Source organism: Mus musculus, chromosome 8 (assembly GCF_000001635.26).
Source record: "Mus musculus strain C57BL/6J chromosome 8, GRCm38.p6 C57BL/6J".
Classification (NCBI taxonomy): Eukaryota; Metazoa; Chordata; class Mammalia; order Rodentia; family Muridae; genus Mus; species Mus musculus.
The window spans coordinates 109,748,921-109,758,765 of record NC_000074.6 but is presented as its reverse complement, the minus strand read 5'-3'; the positions used below and the strand labels follow the sequence as shown (position 1 = coordinate 109,758,765).

At 44.2% G+C, this 9,845-nt stretch overlaps 1 long non-coding RNA gene and 1 pseudogene across 1 annotated transcript; one reads left to right on the top strand and one right to left on the bottom strand.

The window, feature by feature from the left end:
* Positions 1-4,291: 4,291 nt before the first annotated feature.
* On the bottom strand, positions 4,292-7,934 carry Gm51550. The gene is made up of 3 exons (XR_003947451.1): positions 7,685-7,934; positions 6,109-6,256; positions 4,292-4,369 (listed from the first exon to the last, which is right to left on the bottom strand). It is a non-coding gene; the product is annotated as a predicted gene, 51550 (long non-coding RNA).
* Positions 6,814-7,729, top strand: Gm8970 (predicted gene 8970; annotated as a pseudogene).
* Positions 7,935-9,845: the final 1,911 nt, after the last annotated feature.

Genomic DNA, 9,845 nt, shown 5'->3' with positions numbered 1-9,845 from the left:
CCCATTCATAATGAGGTATGACCCCCTCTTCTGGAGTGTCTGAAGACAGCTACAGTGTGCTGTAAATATAATACATGTAAATATGTAAATACAATAAATAAATAAATCTTTTTTTTAAAAAGAAATCTTATCATTTTTCCTGAGTTTTCTATTGAGTCTCCAGCCCAAGACTTATTTTCCAAGTCTCTCTGCTTTCTATGGAAAATGTATTCCTAAACATTGTTTGGTATGTGCAAAATTAGATGTTCTGAGCTTGCTCAGCTTTTCTTAGACTTGGTGCATAAGAGAAGTATATGCATCGGAAACAGTATTGCCCAAGTGCTAGCAGTTCTGAGCTCAGTTGGCCATATTCTCTGATGCTTTCTGCACATGTCTGGTCGTATCTCTCCAAGAAAGAGTGAGAGAGAAAAAAAAATCATCAAATTAAGTGATATTTGCTTTAGATGAGAAACTCAAGAAATCAAAACTCACTTTCCTGATACCTCTTGGAATGATGCTATTTTAGCTTCTAAACAGCAACAACAGTAACAACCACAAACATTTTGTTTTTAAGTACTGATAAATTCATAATTTAAAGCCTTGCTGCCTCATTCCACACAGTTTATAAAGCACGATACTTATTATACTTGAGAGGAGCCCAGCTTCATTTGATTTTAAAGCTTGTTTATTTTCTCCCATCATTACCACAAAAAGTTGTTTTGGTTTGGTTTGGTTTGGTTACAGACTCACACACACACACACACACACACACACACACACAATTGTTTCCCTTTTTGAGAGAGAAAAGGATTTCTCCAAATTCTATTCGAAACAAGTCACCATAGGGACCCCCTCCTCAGAGAGTTCAAACTGATTTAGCTTACTCTTTCCACCTCAGGCTCCTCAGGCCTAGCAGCTGCCCAGATTAGTCCAAATCTGGATTCAGTCCAAACCAGAATCCAGTTCTCTAAGAAAAACACAGAATTCTGAAACCTTCTTTTCCTGACTTTAAAGACACCTCATGGAAGCTGACTGTGATGGTGGATGTTTTTAAACCTAGCACTGCGGAGGCAGGGGCATGCACCACCACCGCCGCTCAGCAAGAATTCTTTTAAACATAAATCCATATGTAACTATCTCGTGGCGTGAGTACATGTTTTCTATACACACATGTGTAATCATGTGTGCATATATATTTTTATATATGCTGAAGGAATAGGTATTGCATTTATGTTCTTTCTCCCTTCCTTCCTTCTTTCCTTCCTTCCTTCCTTCCTTCCTTCCTTCCTTCCTTCCTTCCTTCCTTCCTTCCTTTTTAATTTTTTGAGACAGATTTTCTCTGTGTAGCCCTGGCTGCCTTTGAACTCATTCTATATAGACCAGGCTGGCCTCAAACTCAGAGACTCATCTACCCGCCTCTGCTTCCCAAGTGCTGGGATTAAAGTGCTGCGCCACCCCCGCCCCAGCTCCATTACTTGCTTCTTAGGTTGTAGACTTGGAGCTAACTCAACTGCTTTGCCCTAAAGATACTTACTACACTGGCTTGCAGGAAACAAAGTACAGGGTAGAGTGGCTGGGGAGGGTTCTCATGTGCTCAATGTATTTGATGAGCCTCATTTCCCACCCCCCCTACTTGCAGAGCTTTTTCAAAAACCAAAAAAAAAAAATGCTTAGAGATATCTTATCAGGGAGTAGATGGAATTTGTTATGAGATGGTTGTCATGTGAGTGCCCTGGCGCCTTAAGGAGACCTCAGTGTCTGTATTCAGTGGCCTGCAGGTTAATTACTCCCTGAAGGGTGCTGTGGAAAAAATAGAACGAGATCAAGATCTCTCTCAAAATGCCAGTGTGCAAGGAACACACTTCAACATTTCTTGCCTGACTGGTGACAGCCGCTATGTGTGGTCTGTGGTTTAATTTTGTATGTTGCATGTATCTAGGGTTTCATCCATTTTTCTTGAGCCTTATGATTTTTTTTAGTTTCATTTGTATTTGTTGTAATCTCTCCCTCTTTTGTTTCAAATTTTAAATTATTTTATTCTATTTTTAATTATTTTATATATTTACATGTTGCCCCCTCCCTACCCCTCCTCCCAGAGTTCTTCACTCTGTCCCTGCTCTTTGCTTCTGAGAGGGTGCCCCCACCCAGGCATCCTCCTTTCCTGGGGCAACAGGTCTCTACAGGATTAGGTGCATCCTGTCCCACTGAGGATAGACAAGGAACTCTATCCTTATATGTGCCTGGGGCCTTGGACAAGCCAGTGTATGCTCTTTGATTGGTGGCTTATTTTTGACCCACAATTGTTCCTGTCTCATAGGGACAAATTTTTGCAGTTTTGCAGGGACAAAAATGGGGCAGAGACTGATGGATAGGCTGACCAGAGACCAGCCCAACTTGGGATCCATGCCATGGGTGGGCACCAAACCCTGACACCGATGCTATCTTGTGCTTGCAGAGAGAAGCCTAGCATGGCTGTCCTCTGAGAGGCTCTACCAGCAGCTGACTGAGACAGATACAGATATTTACAACCAATGTTTGGACTGAGGTCAGGGATCCCTATGGAAGAGTCAGGAGAAGGACTGAAGGAGCTGAAGGAGATTACAACCCCATAGGAAGATCACCCAGTGTCAGCTAACCTGGCCCCCTGGGAGCTCACAGCTACTCTTATAAAATAAAACATTTAATTGTGGTTAAAAGCTCTTCAGAGGTTCAGTCCACTATCATGATGGAAATCATGGCAGAATGAATCTAGACATGATGCTGTAGAAGGAGCTGAGAATTCTACATCTGGATCCTCGGGCAATAGGAAGAGGAAGACACACTGAGCCTGGTTTGAGCTTTTTTTTTTTTTTTTTTTTTTTAAGACAGGGTTTCTCTGTGTAACCCTGGCTGTCCTGGAACTCACTCTGTAGACCAGGCTGGCCTCGAACTCAGAAATCCACCTGCCTCTGCCTCCTGAGTGCTAGGATTAAAGGCGTGTGCCACCACAGCCCGGCTGGTTTGAGCATTTGAAACATCAAAGCCATCTCCAGGGACGCACTTCCTCCAGCATGGCCACACCTACTCCCACAAGGCCACACTTCCTAAAAGTGCCACACCCTAAGAGCCTATGGGTCCATCTTCATTCAAAGCACCACACATGCTAATAGGATGGATGTCCATGTTACTTTTTCCATAATAAAGTCATAACTGACTACTGGGTATTACAGAATGTAGACAATCTTCCACATTTTTCAGAGTTGACTGGTATTTTGACTTCAACTCTAAGAGTGCTGATTTGCATTAAAATGTAGAAAAAAATGGCAGGAGTATGTTTAGTGTCAGTTCAGAAATTGTTAGAAATTAAGCACTAATCCCAACCCAAATTAGTTTTTTAGGCAACCCAAGTCAGCAACTTCAGCAGTGATTACTGTATGTGTGTGTGTGTGTGTGTGTGTGTGTGTGTGTACACATGATGCATGTGCAGACTTGAAAAAGGCTTGTATGTGAAGGTCAGAGTTCAATTTTGTGGGGTTGGTTCTCTCCTTCTACATCTACAGTGGTTCCAGGTATTGAATTCTCGTTTCAGGCGTGCACAGTGCCTTTATCTGCTGAGTCCGCTCACAGATCTGTTTGTGTTTGTTTTACTTATATATTCTTTGAGGATTTCATATATGTATACAATGTAGTCTGACTTCTCCCAGACTGTCCCACATCACCCTCCTAACTTCATTATTATTTCTTCTTGTCCCCCCCCCCGCTTCTTTACAACCCACTGAGTCCAGTCTTTGTTGTACACGCATGGGTATAGGACTGTACACTAGAGTATGGTCACACGCCTGAGGGTAACTGACTCTCTCGATTTCCGAGCAGCCTTGAAAGGCTGATAGCTCACAGCTAGGGGTGGGGCCTGGTGGGATGGAATGTTGACTGGCTTGCTTGATCTTGTGTAGATCTTGTTCAGGCAGCCTCTGCTGGCGCGAGCTCAGGAAGTGCAGGAAGCCTGTCATGTCCTGGAGACACTATTTCATACAAGTCCTCCCAGGCCTCTGACTCCTAATCTTCCCACCTCCTTGTCCTGAACTGTGCGGGAGGGTAATATAGATGTTCTATTTGGGGTATTCCACATCACTTATTTTTTAATTTGACTAGTTGTGCGCCTCTGTGTCAAACAGCAAGTATTCTTTAAATATCCTTCCTTATTTTTACCTTATGAATGTTTTGTCTGCCATGTTTGTCTGTTTCACCACATGTGTGCCTGGTCCCAGTAGAAGTCAGAAGAGGGCACTGGATCCCTTGGAACTGGAGTGAGAGGCAGCTGTGAGCAGCCACGTGGATGCTGAGAATCGAATGTGGCTTCTTTGCGTGAGCAGCCTCGGGCTCTTAACCGGTGAGCCATCTCTCCAGCCACCTCAGACAGAAAAATTTAAAACCAAACATTCTATCACACTATAAAACAAAGATATGCTAATTTGGTACTTACATGTAGGGAAATGATGGCAGTGCATTTATCTATTATGTGTATGTTTGTGGAAGGATGCTTGAGCTACCACACTCACAAGGACTCAGAGTGCACCTGCAGGAGTTGGTTTCCTCCTCCCATAGCTTAACAGGCTAGAGTCCAGACAAAACTCAACGATCTGAAAGCTCTGCCTACAGAGCTGTTTGCCTGTAAGCCCAGCTGGCCCATATCACACAGCAATATGCTATCAATCTTTCGGTGTTGTTTTGTTTTTGTTCTTCCTAGAACAAAACAGGGGCCTCAGGTCTCACTATGCAGCACTGGCTGTCCTGGAACCCACTATTTAGACCAGGCTGGCCTTGAAGCCACAGAGATCTTCCTGCCTCTGCCTTCCGAGTGCTGGGATTAAAGGCATGTGCCACCACTGCCTGGCATCTATTGGTGCTTTTTAAAAGTCTTTTGTGTGTGTGTGTGTGTGGGGGGAGTTGGTAAGATGGTTCAGTGAGCAAAGAAACCACCAAGCCCGGTGACCTGCATTCACTCTTCAGGACCAAAGAGATGGAAAGAGAGAACGAAGTCATGAAAGTTTTTCTCTGACTTCCACTTACATGCCTTAGCATACACCTCCCCACCCCCAGTTCTAAATAAATAAATAAATAAATGTAATAAAGGGAGCTGGATCCATGGATCAATGTTCTTTCAGAGAACCCCAGTTCTGTTCTCAGCACCCACATGGTGGCTCACAGCCCTCTGTACCTGCTGTTCCAGGGGATCCACTGTCCTCTTCTGGTCTTTTCCCGGGCACGCATGTAGTGTATGACATATATGTAAGCGAGACATCTATACATCCATATAAAATTTTTTGAATTAATGTAATACAATTAAGACCAGGGATAGAGAAGAGGGCTCAGCATTTTAAGGTTCTTCTTGTCCTGTCACAGGACCCAGGTTCGGTCTCCAGCACCCACGAAGTGGCTCACAACCAACCAGCTCCAGAGGTCCCAACACCCTCTTCTAGCTTCCTTGGGCACTGTACACACATGATGTATGTACATACACAAAAGCAAATATATATATATATATATATATATATATATATGCACACATATGTGATATAAATAATAATACATAATACATATACAACATAAATAAATTTTATGTTGTATAATTTATGTTGTATAATAATGTTTATGTTGTATAATAATAATAAATTTAAATGAACTTTAAAGTTAAAGCTGTCTCCTTCCCAACAGATGACAGTAGAACAATTTTTATAAGTAGGGGATTGTCTGTGTTTCTCTTTGTTGTGGTATTGATGGTTGACTCCGTATCTCCAGACTCTTTTTGTTATTGTTGTTGTTGTTGATACAGGGTTTTCCTAAGTTGCTCATGTGATTTTGAACTTGTGGCCCTTCTGCCTCAGCCTCCTGAGTAGCTGGATGACTGGCCCACACTAGCCAAAGGACTGTATTTAAGTATAATACTTCGTTTTGTTTTGTTTTGTTTTGTTTTGTTTTGTTTTGTTTTGTTTTTCCAGACAGGGTTTCTCTGTGTAGCCCTGGCTGTCCTGGCACTCACTTTGTAGACCAGGCTGGCCTCGAACTCAGAAATCCTCCTGCCTCTGCCTTTCGAGTGCTGGGATTAAAGGCGTGCGCCACCACGCCCGGCAAAATCCAAGTTTAAATTACCTCTTTCACCCGAACAAGCTTCATAATCAAAGATGCTAAGTTTTGCTGTGAATCGAGAGGATGATGGTCTGTGTGAAGCGCTGGAATGAGGAAACAGTGGAGGGAGATCCCAGGAAATCCAGAGAGAAGGCAGCTTACTCTGCAGCACCTTGCAGAAGGAATAACGGTTTTTGTTTTGTTTTGTTTTTCCGAGAAGAGTTAAGAAGCTACTGCAGAAAAATTTGCCCTGGGAGCTTAGAATTAATAACTACTGTAACTTTGACAAGACTGACTAGATAATGTTCTGTTCCAGTGGAAAGAAGCCCAGGAATCTGGCCACGTTACATTTTAAACCTTTGGATAGTTGAAGTTAAACTTTGTTTCTGAGATAATTAGAGATTACCTGTCCGGAGGATGCCTGCAAGGACCCAGCGGCAGCCCGCCCGAGGACAAGCCGCTGCCACCAAAGGGGAAACCGTGGATCATGAAGCTTTTGCAGCACCTGTCCCCCAAGAGCACCGGTGAGCCGCCGCCCGCTCAGGACTCTCTGGAGGCCGAGATCAGTTCCCCCAAAATTATAAAAGCGGGCAAACTCAAGACAAAGAAATCCAACAAGGGTAGTGACTTCAGTGATATAGCAAACTGGCCAACACCAGGTGAATTGGTTAACACGGGGTCTCAGAGTGTGTTATCAACCAAAGAAATAAAAAGCCACAAATTAGAAAAGAAAAAGAAGAGAAAATTGAAAAAGGAAGCAACAGTGAGAGCAAAGAGAAACCGGAAGCAAAACTAAATGGTCCTACTGAGAACGTCAGCGAGGATGAGGCTCAGTCAAGCAGCCAGCCGAAGAGAGCTAATGAGCCCAAATGGGTACCACTCCACTTAGATGATGTGAGACCAGCCAGCCAGGAGAGACCTGGGTCCCGGAACAGCTCTAGATGTCAACTTGAAGCAAATAAACCAGCGCACAATAATAAAAAAAAAATGATACACGAAGTTGGAGACAGGATAGAGAAAAAAAGAGATGATCAAGATGGAGAATCCAGTGTGAGAAGTGAGGGTGGTGCCATTCGAGGTTCCATGAGAGGTGGGGGGGGGGGGCGGGGGATGGGAAGGCCGGGGCCGAGGCCGAAGAAACCCTAGATTGAACTCTGATTATTCATATGGTTTTCGAGAGCCAGGGGAAAGGACTGAGCAGCCATATTCTACAGAGCTTAACACCAGCATGATGCATCACTATGATGACCTCACAGGTGTGCAGGTGTGTCCTGTGGAAGAAACACTGCTTAATGAGTACATTAAGCGCCAAATTGAGTGTATTACTTCAGCATAGAGAACTTGGAATGGGACTTCTTCGAAGAAAGATGGATGAGCAGGGAGTCCCACTCCCTGATTGCTGGTTTTCACCGCGTGCAGGCTCTCACCACAGACCCTAATCTCATCTTGGAGGCACTTAAGGATAGCACAGAAGTAGAAATTGTGGATGAGAAAATGAGGAAAAAGATAGAACCAGAAAAATGGCCAATTCTTGGCTCTCTTCCAGGAAATGTGCCACAAACAGACTTCTCTCAGTTGACTGATTGTCCGGAGTTCATACCTGGCCAGGCCTTTGGCGTCCCATACAGTCGGGGTGATGATCTACTGATGCTCTTGGATGTCATATGGCCGGAATACACAGTGGAGTAGGTGACTCTGTGAAATACCATGTAAATATGAGAGCAAATGGTGCTGCAGAAGTGAGCGTGACCATACTGTCTGCAGTGCAAGAATGTCTCCGCCCACCCCCTTGTGGAGAAGTTGGGCCAGCCTGCAGCGGAGAAAACCACCTTTATGACAATGATGTGAGTCAGACCGGAGGACTGCGGTTACAGTAGCAGCTTCTCCTTTCTATGTCATTAGCTTAGGCTGCTCGCGCTACTTCGTTCATGGTTGGGAAGTTAGTTATCATTAGGGAAATACTGCTGAAAATTCTATCTTTTGTTTTCAGGCATTTATACTTTGCCCAGATCAGTAGAGAAAGAGAGGGAGGGAAAAAAAGATGACCCGTGGTTCTCAAGTTGTAAAAAATAATAGAGAGACTGAGAGTTCTCTGTGTGTTTTCCCCAAAGGCAGTATCTTGCGAAACTGGTGTGGACAACTAGCCAGAGCATTGTCACTGATCTAGTCAAGATACAGTCTGTAGAGACCTTTGAAACGAGTGAATCACCTTATAAGCAATTAGAGCCTTCCTGGAGGCCAGAAACATTCCTTTAAATTCCAAAGCTTTCTAAGTGAAGTCTTAGAATATACATCACCCGGGGGATTTCACAATGACCAAGAGGCAGATAGCAGGGTTGGAGGAAATAGTTACTTAACCTTTCTTTTCTTGCCGCTCCTCCAGGAGTCTCAGACAATTGATAACTTGTAAGTTAATACAAAAAGCAGCTTTTAAAGTAGAGCTGGAGCAGGGAAGGACAGTGGGAGTCCACTCCTCCAGTGGCAGAGGCAGGAGGCAGGAGGCAGGAGGCAGGAGGCAGGAGGCAGGAGGCAGGAGGCAGGAGGCAGGAGGCAGGAGGCAGGAGGCAGGAGGCAGGAGGCAGGAGGCAGGAGGCAGGAGGCAGGAGGCAGGAGGCAGGAGGCAGGAGGCAGGAGGCAGGAGGCAGGAGGCAGGAGGCAGAGGCAGGCATATGTCTGTGAGCTAGCTGGAGATGGTCTACAGAGCGAGTTCCAGGACCGCCAGGGCTACAAAGAGAAATCCTGTCTCAAAAAACAAACAAACAAATAAGCTGGGAGGTGGTGGTGCATTCCTTTAGTGCTAGCACTTGGTGGGGAGGCAGAGACAGGCAGATTTCTGAGTTTGAAGCTAGGGCTAAACAGAGAAACCCTATCTTGAAACAAACAAACAAACACCCAAACAAATAAAGAAACAAACAAAAGTGAAAACCAAAAAGAAAGACAAAAAGAGAGAGACATAAGTATACTCCAAGGCATTGCATCTCACAATTTGCCTTCTTGAGTGAGCCTTTTTTTTTTTTTTTTTTTTTTTTCTTCCGAGACAGGGCTTCTCCATATAGCCCTGGCTGTCCTGGAACTCACTTTGTAGACCAGGCTGGCCTTAAACTCAAAAATCTGCCTGTCTTTGCCTCCCAAGTGCTGGGATTAAAGGTGTGTGCCACCACCTCCTGGCCTTCTAAAGCAAGCAGAAAATGTGCTCTGAGAGACTATAGTTTTCTTACATCCACTCCATTCATTTTAAAGAATTGTATGTAAGGAATTCTTGGTGGCTCAACAATGGCCTGAATGTATTAGTTTCTTTGTGGCCTAACTGCTTATATATGACTCAAATATTTTGTGCTGGCTAGCAGCTTAAATTTGATCCACCTGGCGGAAGGAGAGAACCAACTCTAAGTTGTCTTCCACCTTCACATTGTACAGCTATACACACACACCACACCACACCACACCACACCACACCACACCACACCACATCACACCACCCACACACGCACACACACACATGCATACTCAAGCACACACACACACACATCATTGTAATACTGTTTGTTTGTTTGTTTGTTTGAAACAGAGTTTTTCTGTGTAGTCCTGGTTGTCCTAAAACTCACTATATACGCCAGGTTGGCCTTGAACTCACAGAATCATCTGCCTCCTGAGTGCTGAGTGCTGGAATTAAAGACATGCACCACCATACCTAGGTTTGGTGATAATTATTTTAGGGTTAGATTTCATTCAGTATATTCTAATTATCAGTGGGATTCTTT